Genomic DNA, 11,165 nt, shown 5'->3' on the forward strand with positions numbered 1-11,165 from the left:
TTCAGCTGCTCGCTAAAACGTCAATCCATTGCAGAGTTTTTACAACCGCCGAGTGGCTGATGGCCTTTCCTCGATTCACGCGCGCAGCTCTTCACCGCCACGCTGAGCAACGCTGTGCTTTAAACGGAACAAAAAGACTCTTTCATGACCTCCATCACCTGTTGTCGATTCACAATTCTGAATCTAAGGTTGTTTTTTTTTTTTTTTGTACAACTGTGTTTGACTTGTTTCATTGTCACACTATCTTTTTCACTCCGCTTGGCCTTTAGAGGAATATGCTTTAAGAAATGAGGTCAGCGAAAAAGCACTGGTGCAATGAAGCGCACACACACACACACACACACACACACACGCGCACGCGCACACGCACGTAACTTCTCCACGTTCGCATAATTCAGTCCATCACAGCAGCCAACTCACTGAACTGAGCACAGAAATTTTTTTGTGAAGTTAATTTATTGCTACGTCGCCTCAATTACCTCCTTTCTGACTCTATTTTTCATTTTCAATGTCACGCTTCTCCTGAGACCCGAGCCTTATAACCACCTAATCACTTATGCTCCTTGAAATCCTTTTTAGTTACATCTCATTGGAGTTTCGGGAAATAAATTCTGCTGCGTACCGAAGAGAGAATTCCCACAAAGAAACCTGCAGCTTTAGAGACGCTGGAGCCGGCTGTCAGTCAGGACAATTCTGCTCTCTGACTGAAGACTACTGAGAATTAGTCTGAACTAATGGGTAAACCAAGCAAAGCTGCTGAGCTGGTGAATCAATGTGTCTATTATCTTTTGCGGGCAGATCAATGGAGCTGAGGAATGAGCTGTGAATGGCCCAAAAAAAAAAACCCTCACGTAAACTCAACAGCTGATGGTGAGACTTCAATATCTTGAGAGACAACCTTTACTCGCTCTGATTATCACAGTTTTGTTATAGCCCGAAGACATCAAACTGAACTGGCGCTGAAAAAAAGAAGAAAAAAAAGAAAAACATTTGAAGAAATTTTTCAGCTTTTATCGTGGGCTGATATTCTCAAACCTGCAATGAACTGCATGTGACTCCAGTCTATTTCCATATACTCAAATGATGCGCGAGCCTTTCAGCACGTTACCACACCGTGCCCTTGACTCGGCTAACAAGAGGGAATATCGAGTCGAAGCGATGACCAGAGGCGGCGAGGTGACAGCAGCCAGGTAAAGCACAGCGAGGTAATCTAATAGGACACGTAAAAAGGGCCCCTCCTCATGGCTTATTCATTACAGGGGATGCCATTACTGAGAATGGTGCTGGCTATGTGAGGGATATGCTGGCGGGGGCATTTTCCCCGGTGTCACCGAGTACGGAGGAGAGGACAGATGCCGCGAGGCTCGGCAGACTGATGCAGCAGTAGCAGCAGCAGTAGCAGCAGCAGCAGCAGCAGCAGCAGCAGCAGCAGCAGCAGCAGCAGCAGCAGTAGCAGCAGCAGCAGTGCTGAATGCAGATCTCACGTGCAGCAGGAGGACGCTTCACTCTCAGCTGATAGATAACAGTCTTCATATGACACAGCTTCACACTGACAGATTGATATGGATGGCCTCGTGGAGCCCACTCCCAATAGTCCATTATGCCAGATTTGCTGATTCAGCAGATTTGACCCCAGCAGGTGGGACAAGGTAATTGGAGAGAAAAGCTTCATGTGATATACAAACTCTAATGTGCTTAAAACCAGGAAGCACAACCTTGGCTGGATGCAGTCTGGGTTAATGCCAGATGCATGCAGCTCCTCGTTTTTTCCTGGAGGATCACAGGGTTCAAGTGGGGGCCCAGGCAGTACAAAGTCATGAAAAAAAAAGAAAAAAAAAAAAAAAAAGCAGAGGCTCCCGCTCCTGCAGTGGGAAGCAGAGAAAGCTGCACTGCTGCAGAGAATAGGCAAGTCGCCGATGCCTCAAACGCAGAGAATTTCTAATGGGGACGTCATTATCTGAGCCCATGCAGCGTGCTGCAAATGTCATCGAAAGTTGGGGAGTGCATGAATAAAAAAACCTGCAAAAAGAAGAAGTTTAACCTTTAACGTTTGACTAAATGATGGATGATCTCACTCTCACGGAGTTGTGCAACGCACAAAAGACGAATTCGGCTGGTCAAGATCTTTCTATATTTTAGCGCACTGCAGAATAGCACCGGGAAAAGCGGTGCATCGTGGGTAATGAAAGGTGGTTATTAGGGATTGCAGATTTGAGGACATTTTTTTTTTTTTTCTTTAGCTGAAGGGGATTTTTGCACCTCGGAGAGTCGTGAAACTTTTGCGAGTTTCAGACGGTGACATTCACTTACTGGTTGCATGATCGTTGCTCATTTGTCATCATGTCTGGTGACACTGCGCGCAATAGTCCTGTGGCGTGCTTTGTGTTGAAATCCTTAGTCATTGCTTAGGTTAAAACAGATCAAGTTTACTTTTAAACCAGCTGACGAAGAGCTATCTGTTGAAATAATCGTCTCCCACGTTAATCGGATATCTTTAGATTTTAAATTTTGTTTCCTTTATGAATGAATTCCAGAAGATTTCAGGGTGTTAGTTTGGAGGCCTCTCTGTGGAGCGAGCTGGGCCTCACTGAGGTTTGAGAGCACCCTCATATCTCAAAGCAGCTTTTGCTGTGGTGCGAAAACGAATAAAGGAGGATGGAGGGTTACGAGTGTGTGGAGGGGGTCTCTCTCTCTCTCTCTCTCTCTCCTGTGAGGAGCCCTTTACACTGATGATTCTCCAGGGTGTTAAGGAGGAAGAGGAGGGGTTGCTGAGGACAGGGAGAAGAAGAGGGCGCACCGAGGATGCTCTCACACACACACACACACACACACACACACACAAACACACACACACACACACACACACTGACCCGGGAGGTTGCGTTCCCCTTTAAAAGTCCCATCCCACTCAGATACGCAGAGCTCATGCAGGATCTGCTGCGGCAGTCGGGGAACACTGCTGAGCTGTGCAGTTTATGCTGCCAGCGAGCGTGCAAAGAAGAGGAGGGGGAGCGAGTGCGTACGGGAGGAGGAGGAGGAGTGAAGGAGAGAGAGAGGGAGAGGGAGAGAGAGAGTGCAAACAATGTCATTCTGTTCAGGAGGCAATGCTGCAGTCAACTTTGCCGCGCCATGAAAGCACATCACCAGCAACCCAGAGGCTCAGAGTGAGTGCAGAGAAGTTTTCCTGCTCTCCTCCCTTCCTGCGATGCCGTCCGACACTCAGCTGCAGGTATACATCTCTTTCTCTCTCTTGTCTTCTTCACACTGTATGTTGATCTTCCTCCATGCCTTCCTCTCTGCGAGGAACAGTGTACTTGTTTAAATCTTTAAAGCAGACTGTCGTCGGTGTGCATGCCTGCAGTGCTGGAGCTCCCGGCGGCTTCTGCCTCATCAGTTTCAGCCTCCTCTGCGCCGGCGATAAGCGGGCGGCCAGACAGCCAGCCGGTTTGCAGTCAGGCTCCGGTGCTCCCTCATCCATGTTTAACGCATGGTACAGGCTGGAAATAGCAGCCGGCGTGTCAGATAGCGGCTGGTCCCGAGCACCCGGGTTCTCTCCACCGGAGGAGACTTTCATCTTTGCAGCTTTTTGACGAGCAAAGATTTCACTGCCTCTCTCCTTTCATCAGTATGTATTCTACAAAATGTGTTTATTGTGAATATGCTGCTGGACGTATCGTACTGCTGATATGGTGTTAGACTGTGTGAGCGTTGAGCGAGGCTGCAGTGGCCTGCATGGGACAGGGGAGCTGTGGTGCAGTGATGAAGTTGTCCTGTAGCCACCAGGACTTTTCTGCCATGCTCTGAGCAGATGATAGGGCAGAGTGCTGCTCCCTGAGATTCTTTTTGGAGACTTCTGCAGAAAAACTGCGTGAGACAAGGTATACTAACCCGTTTCCTTTTTGCATTTAGATATTCGTGCATGTTCTTTTGTTTCTTGGATGTAAACAGAAATGAAAGGTTAAACAATGTAGAAGCATTGCTGCAGCAGAGCAGGCGGCCCACTCTGCCTCCCTACGCTCCAAAAGTCTATGTATCTACTTTTCTCTTCATGCAGTGTCAAGCAAATCTTTTTCAGCGTTAGTTCATGGGGGGGGGGGGATGTCCTGATTTAAAAGTGTTGATATGCAAGATTTGCGGTTTGGCTGTCGGGTCAGTCGGCCTGTGCGCTGCAGGCCCAGTCAGATCAGAGTTCACCTCAGGTAACTGTGCTAAGACCTTGAAAAAAAAAAAACCTGCCGGCCCTGCGTCGTCAGCTGCTTCTCTGCGAGGCGCCGGTCCAGAACATCTTTCTGGACCTTTTGCTTTTCTCCTCCATCTGCAAGGAGAACAATGAGAGCGAGCTGCACTCGAGGTCCCTGCCACATCAGGAGCCTGACATCATCTCCCAACATCTGCAGTTCTCCTGCTCGCACTTTTTTCACTGAGGGAGGGTGCTGCACTGCCGGCAGAGGAAACTGCCGCACTCACCTGATGTTCCTTGCACCTCACTTCTGCCCTCCCTCCCCCCACCTCCCACCCTCCCTCCCTCCCTCCCCCTCCTCCTCGTCTCCAATTTCTCTACTGTAGTCTCTCCTCTCCGAGGTACAGTTGCCCAGCACTCACCAGCATGCTTTGCACCTCTGTGATTCTGCCCCCCTCCTCCTCCTCCTCCTTTTCATCCTTTCTCCTCCTCACCCCCCTCTCCCCTGCTGAAAAAGTATGCAGCACATGCTCTCACCATCCTCCTTGAGCAATTTGCCTGAGTGAATAGAGAGAGAGAGAGAGAGAGAGAGAGGAGAGAGAGAGAGAGAAAAGAGCCAGCGAGCCGGCAGCAGCACAGCAATCCTGCAGTGTCCTGCAGCAGCTGAGTTCCTGCAGTGCTGGCCTCTAATAGCGTGCGCACGCACACACACACACACGCACGCACACACACACATACACACACACACTCAGACAGTCCTTCAGTCACGTGATGCCGTGGCGAGGCAGAGCAGGCCGTCTCACTCTGTTGGACAAAGATGAGTTTGTAGGCACAGGAAAAGAAAAAAATACATAAACACACACACGCATGCACTCTGCTCGCACATCTCACGGATATTAGACGATTGCACCCCCCACCCACACCCCCACCCCCCACCCCACCCCACCCCCAGTCTGATGGTGCATTGTCCCATTCTAGCTCTGCCGTCCCGATGATGTAATCAATGCAGCAAGCTTTGAACTTGCTGGTCTCGGGGTTCCTTCCTCCCTCCGACTCCTCCACCACCGCGAGGCCTCAGTCTGTGTCTCAGGTAGAGGGATGAATAAATCGCAGTTTCATGTGGCGATTTGGCTACCAAAGTGCAGAAAATCATTTCCTGCGAGCGGAGCCGGTGGGACTCCGGCCATTTCTCACTCTTGAGGCAAACAGATAAATTAGCAGCCAAGCCACTTGGTGAAACTACAGCTGGCACTTTGTCAGAACGGCTACAGCGCGCTGCAGTGCCGCATCACCACTTCCAATAAATTAAAGCGAGTCTCTGCAGGCGGCTGCGCCTCGACCGGCTCTTACACTAAAAGTTGCTCTGCTCCTCTTGCTGCTGTCAGAGCGAGTGAAGACAAACCTCAGAGCGGCGCTCAAAGTGCTCCCAGTTCATTCCGGCTGGAACTTCGCAGTGACTTTGCTCCTCCGTTGATAAGGTCGTGGGTCTGTTGACAGGCTGCAGTCCGATGATGTACAGTTACGGTGCTTTGGAGATGCTCGGGCAGCCAAACTCGGACCATATTGTAGCAGGTGAGTTTTTGCTGAGCTGGCGCCTGCTGCTGTACCCAGGATCTGCCTAGTGATCAACTTCCACTACAGCAGGGACATTAAGAGCAAAAATAACCAAACAACAACAACAACGACCACAAAAAGAACGACTAAACATCAGAGCAGGTCTGAATCATTAGAATCTTGCACATTTTGATGCAGTTTAATGCAAACGAGCACACTGTGTACATTTGTACGTACATGTGTCTGATCCATCAGATGGAGGATTCACTCCCAGCTGCACCAATAAATCGTTTTGCCATGCTGCCGCTCGAAGAAAGAATGAATATTTCAAAAGCGTTTCTTATCTTTGCTGATGCATTCCCTGTGATTTTCACTTTTATAATTCATACTGACGGGCTTCATCTGTAATTGATGTGACCTACTGAGAGTTACTGTGTAATGTGATTTGATGAATCAGCGCCTTTCATTAGTAAGCTGTGCCGGTGCTCGGTTACGGCGTCTGTACACTATTCGTTCTGCCGTGGTAAGGATTAGCTGAGGAGGGGGTGGGGGGGGGGGGGGGGTGGGGGGTGACATGCTAATACGATCATGTGTGAGCTGCAACACCGCTGGAGCCGAGTGCAAGAATCTCCAATCACTTTAATCATTTCAAAGATTTCCGCCTCAGAAGGTGAACTTCTACGTTGGCGTCGCATCTCTTCAGTCGGCTCTCACCGTCCCTCCCATCCTGTAAATAAATCCATTCACCGACCTAATGTGGCGTTTAAAAGACACTAAACTCCACCATGTGTCGGAGGTTTTGAGCCGCGCTAACTGGCTGGAGCAGGCTGAGTCATGCTGGGGCTTTTCTGGGTTTCCCCCCCTTTTCCCTGATCCTCTGCTCCTCCCCCCTTTCTGTTCTGCAGGCTCCTGCACCCGGTCCGGCTGTTGGTGGCATGTTGGAACATGCCTTGACTTGTTGTGCTGCCTGAGTGGAGCAAAGAGAGGAAGAGAGAGAGAGAGAGAGAGGAAGAGGCTCAACACTCCTCCCAGTGTGAAGTGACCAGACACACTCCAGCTGACGTCCACTGCACACACACTGGATGGATGGATGGAGCCACGCCGCGGCCCGGTGAGTGTCAAACCCCGCATGCGACTCAATGCCATCGGACCAACGCTGCTGTGGAGCTCCAGCTTGGTGGCTGCTGCTCATCTCAGGGTCTCTGATGGGGCCCGTGGGCTGGCTGCAAACTGAGCGTTGACTGGCAGCTTTGGTGTCGTCTCGGTGACGCTATGGCAACCACACTCTTCACGCGGTGGCACGGTGACCTCGGGGCAGACAGAGCGCCGACCCCGGCACGCGGAACCTTCTCGGACATCCACCGTTTGTAGCTGCTCCTGTTGTTGTTTTGCAGAGAATGAAAGTTCGCTCTCCATTCAGGAGACCCTCTGCCACATGATGAGGAGCTTTCAAATGACGCTGAGAGAGGCGTCATCAGTGTCCCAGTCAAGAATAGAAATAAGATCTCACACACACACACACACACACACACACACACACACACACACACACACACACACACACACACACACACACACACACACACACACACACACACACGCGTCAATCAGTGTCCCAGTCAAGAATAAAATAAGATCTCACACCACACACACACACACACACACACACACACACCCACACACACACACACACACACACACACACACTACACACACACACACTGGTATACAGGGCTGTCCACGTTGTCACATATAATCACATGCTACCGATAAGCCCTACAGAAAAAAGAAAGGAAAAAAACGTAAACTTTGAAAACTCAAATACTTTACTCCCTTAGTGACTCAGACGATAAAATCCCTCCGCGTCTCCTGCCACTATGATCTGTGAGTTTTACTTTTGTGTGGTGCAAGCAGATAGTTACTGGGGCAACTGTGTTTTCAGGTAATCTGGTGCGTAAGATTCAAAGGGCCTTTAATTATTTACAGGCTGCAGTTTGACACTCGGTGCTGGTGGGTGGTGTGAGGTGAGTGAGAGCAAACTGGATGAATTCAGACACTAACACTGTTGTTACCAATGAAACGTCTAGAATGTGAGATTTAGATTGATAATACGGGACTTGAATATGGGGGTGTGTGTTGTGTGTGTGTGGGGGGGGGGGGTCTCTCGTGCCACTCGACCCTCCGTAGAGGCTAAGCTCGGGCCGTCAGCGTGCTCGTCATGTGTAGGACTGTTCAGGAACACGGCTCGACAGGAAATACTAATGTCATTGTTGGCAGGTAAGATGATTAGGTTTGTGGAATGGGGCTGAAGCGGGGAAGCATGACTGCTGGAGTGTTGTTCACCGACACTGGAACAAGCGAAGGAACTGCGTGGCCGAGGGGAGAGGAGGAGGAGGAGGAGGAGAGGAGGAGGAGGAGGAGGGAGGAGGAGGAGGCCATCCAGGATTCAGGAGGGCATTTGGGTGTTTGAGTTTTAAAGAAGTTTAAGGGAGAATCTGCTTGTTGTTGGTGAGTACCTGCAGTTAATGTTAATCTGAGTCATTACAGTGCATTGTGGGTAAATCTCTAGATGCAGTTTGCTCTTAAACATTATTAAACATTCAGGTGGGTTAATACGGATTCAGATCTGTACATTCACCGGTCACGCAGCAGGTTTACAGGACAGTCTGCTTCACCGCCTCACAGAACAAACCTGCTCGCTCTCTTCAAGTTTGTGTTTGTTGTACAATTCTCTTTAATACTGCCGTCTATAATACGTGGATTAGTGGAAAATCCTCACAACACACTTGCTTTGCAGTGTGAGACATATATATGTCCCCGAATGAGGATAAGCTCCTTAACAAGGCCGCAAGTATACAAGTACTGTAGTAGTGATACAATGGGTATCACAATACACACGCCATGCTTCAATATACTGAGATACAGCAACGTAATGGGATTTAAAAGTTTTTTAAAGAATTTTATGGAAATTGTGGATAAAAATCTCTGTTGAAATACACTAGTCATGCAAATTTCATTATTTCAATCAATTTCACAAACAAAAGAACTAAAAACCGAAGCATCAGCGAGGAATCAAGACTTTATAATACTCAGGTGTGTCAGTATCATCCTCTACTCCTTAATAACCTCATCAGAACCAGAACCTGATCAGTATTTGAGGTCACAAAATAGTAGATGTATGTTGAACGTTAGATCAAAGAGGCGGATCATACACGAGCCGCAAAGCAAACAATATTTCATACATGTTGAGCATAACCGCAAAGTTGGGAACGATTAATGATCGGTTTTAAATATTGGTTTAATCCACCTCTTCGACTGTTTTCTGTCGTTTGTTGTCACAGTTAACTTAAATTCACACTGCATCAATAATAGTGATTGGAAAAAAAAAAAGTAAATCCAAACGGATGATTTGAGATTAGTTCTAAAGCGATTTACTGTTGTTATCTTGGGTAAATATCACTGAAGCAAGAAATTAAAATTTGACCCCCAAAACACTTGAATATTTATCTATTTGCCTTTGTGTGTGTGTGTGTGTGTGTGTGCGTGTGTGTGTGTGAGTGTGTGTGTGAGAGGAGTGTTTTCTCCCCAAAAAGCACCTTCATCATGACCTTCATCATTATTACACTCTCTAACTATTATAGGTCATTTAATGAAACTCCAAACCCAAAAGGATCCGAGGCTAATTTAATCCTTTAAAGTGAAAGTAAAATATGACGTGTTAATCACACAACATAAAATATGTTGAGTTACACTGACAGGAAGTCACACACACGAATCACAATTTCTAGCATGAGAACTCTGCCTGTGTTGTGTTGAAGCAATTCATTCATTCATTCATCAGCAGGGTTTTTGATTCCACTGGCATTCCTCAATCCTGCATTATGGATTTACATCAAGACCGGAACAGGAGAGCAAATTCCTGTCGTCATGTGCTGAACAAGGGCACACACACACACACTAAGGTACACTGGTGTGAGTGTGAGGCGATGTACATTCTCACTAAACTGCTTCCTCCGGGGAACATTAATCTCATTGTCATCAGACGAGTACAAACTGCTTTCATCCAGAATCAAGCTGAGGAACTTCCAGCAGCAAACCTACAAATAGTCACATTTCAGCAGGCAGCACGGCGCTCATCCTCAAACTGTGGTGTTCTACAGCCATTGCTGTGTCCTTCATAACGCCCCCCCCCCCCCCCCCCCCCCCCCCCCCCCCCCCCCCCCCCCCCCCCCCCACACACACACAACACCTTCCACACCGGTTTCTGGTATCCATGTTGTCCTGTCAGCAAAGCAAGTCCGCGGGGAGAGGACGGTATGGAATGGTCAGCCGGCCTAAAATAGCACTGCGGTAGCAAACGCTACCGATAGCCCGGGGATTTCAGCCGCCGTCCCCGAGGTGCGCGCACACACACACACACACACACACACACACACACACACACACACACACACACGCACACAAAAATAGACGGGAGCTAAATCAAACTTGCTTTTTTCTTTTTTGTTGCAGAATCATGAGTCATGGTAAGTCTATTCTTAGTTTGCGGGTGTTTTTTTTTTTTTTGTTGTTGTTGTTGTTGTTTGCCCAAGATATATGCACTTAAAGTGAAAAAAAAAGAAAAGCTACCAGAGCATCCAGACTCTGCTCCGGAGCGGCAGATTTATCAGTTTGGGCCTCCGCACATGTGGATGAAACCTTTTCCAAAGCCGATTGTGTTTATTGCATAAAACAATTGTTACCTAATGATTTTTTTTTTTTCTTTCTTTCTTTTCTGCTGCTTCTTTTCCAGAGCTGCTGGCAGATCACTGCACCACCCTCGGGGTCTTTTTACCGCGAGGCCTTCCAGCAAACTGCCACTGCAGAGCGGCACAGCACTCGGGATGACGCCGCCGGGAGGAGGGGGGAGGAGGGAGGAGGGGGTGGGGGGTGGGGGGGAGGGGGGGACGGCCGGACGCAGGCGGCTGCTGTGGGTGTTTCTCTGGCAGTGTCTTAGCTGGTTGTTGTGAGGAGTGAGAACGAAGCAATCAGCAAGTATACTGCCGCAGAAATTCTTCGCAATAAGAAGCCCCGGGATCGCAGCCAAACGCAGGGGGGGGAGCCAGGAGGAGAGGGAGCGTTCGTCATCCCTGAAGATCCTGCGGCGACTGTAAGTTTTTTTTTTTTAATTTTAAGAATCTAAAGCAGAGACGCCTGAAGACGACAGAGAGCGTGGCCTTTGTGTTTTACGGAGCAAAAGCATCAACTTCCACGCAGTATCGTGAGCCTCTGCTGCCATCTGGTGGCCGAAGCGCCTTCCCAGCATGCATTTGTTCATCCGGCACTGCACCAATCTTAACTTAAATCTTTTTCACTCACAAAAATCGGGCCTGGCTTTTCTCTGACTTGAGGATTTTACTTTGAAACTTGTTTTTTTTTTTTTTTTTTCTAA

This window comes from Lipophrys pholis (assembly GCF_963383615.2).
Source record: "Lipophrys pholis genome assembly, chromosome: 8".
Lineage (NCBI taxonomy): Eukaryota > Metazoa > Chordata > Actinopteri > Blenniiformes > Blenniidae > Lipophrys > Lipophrys pholis.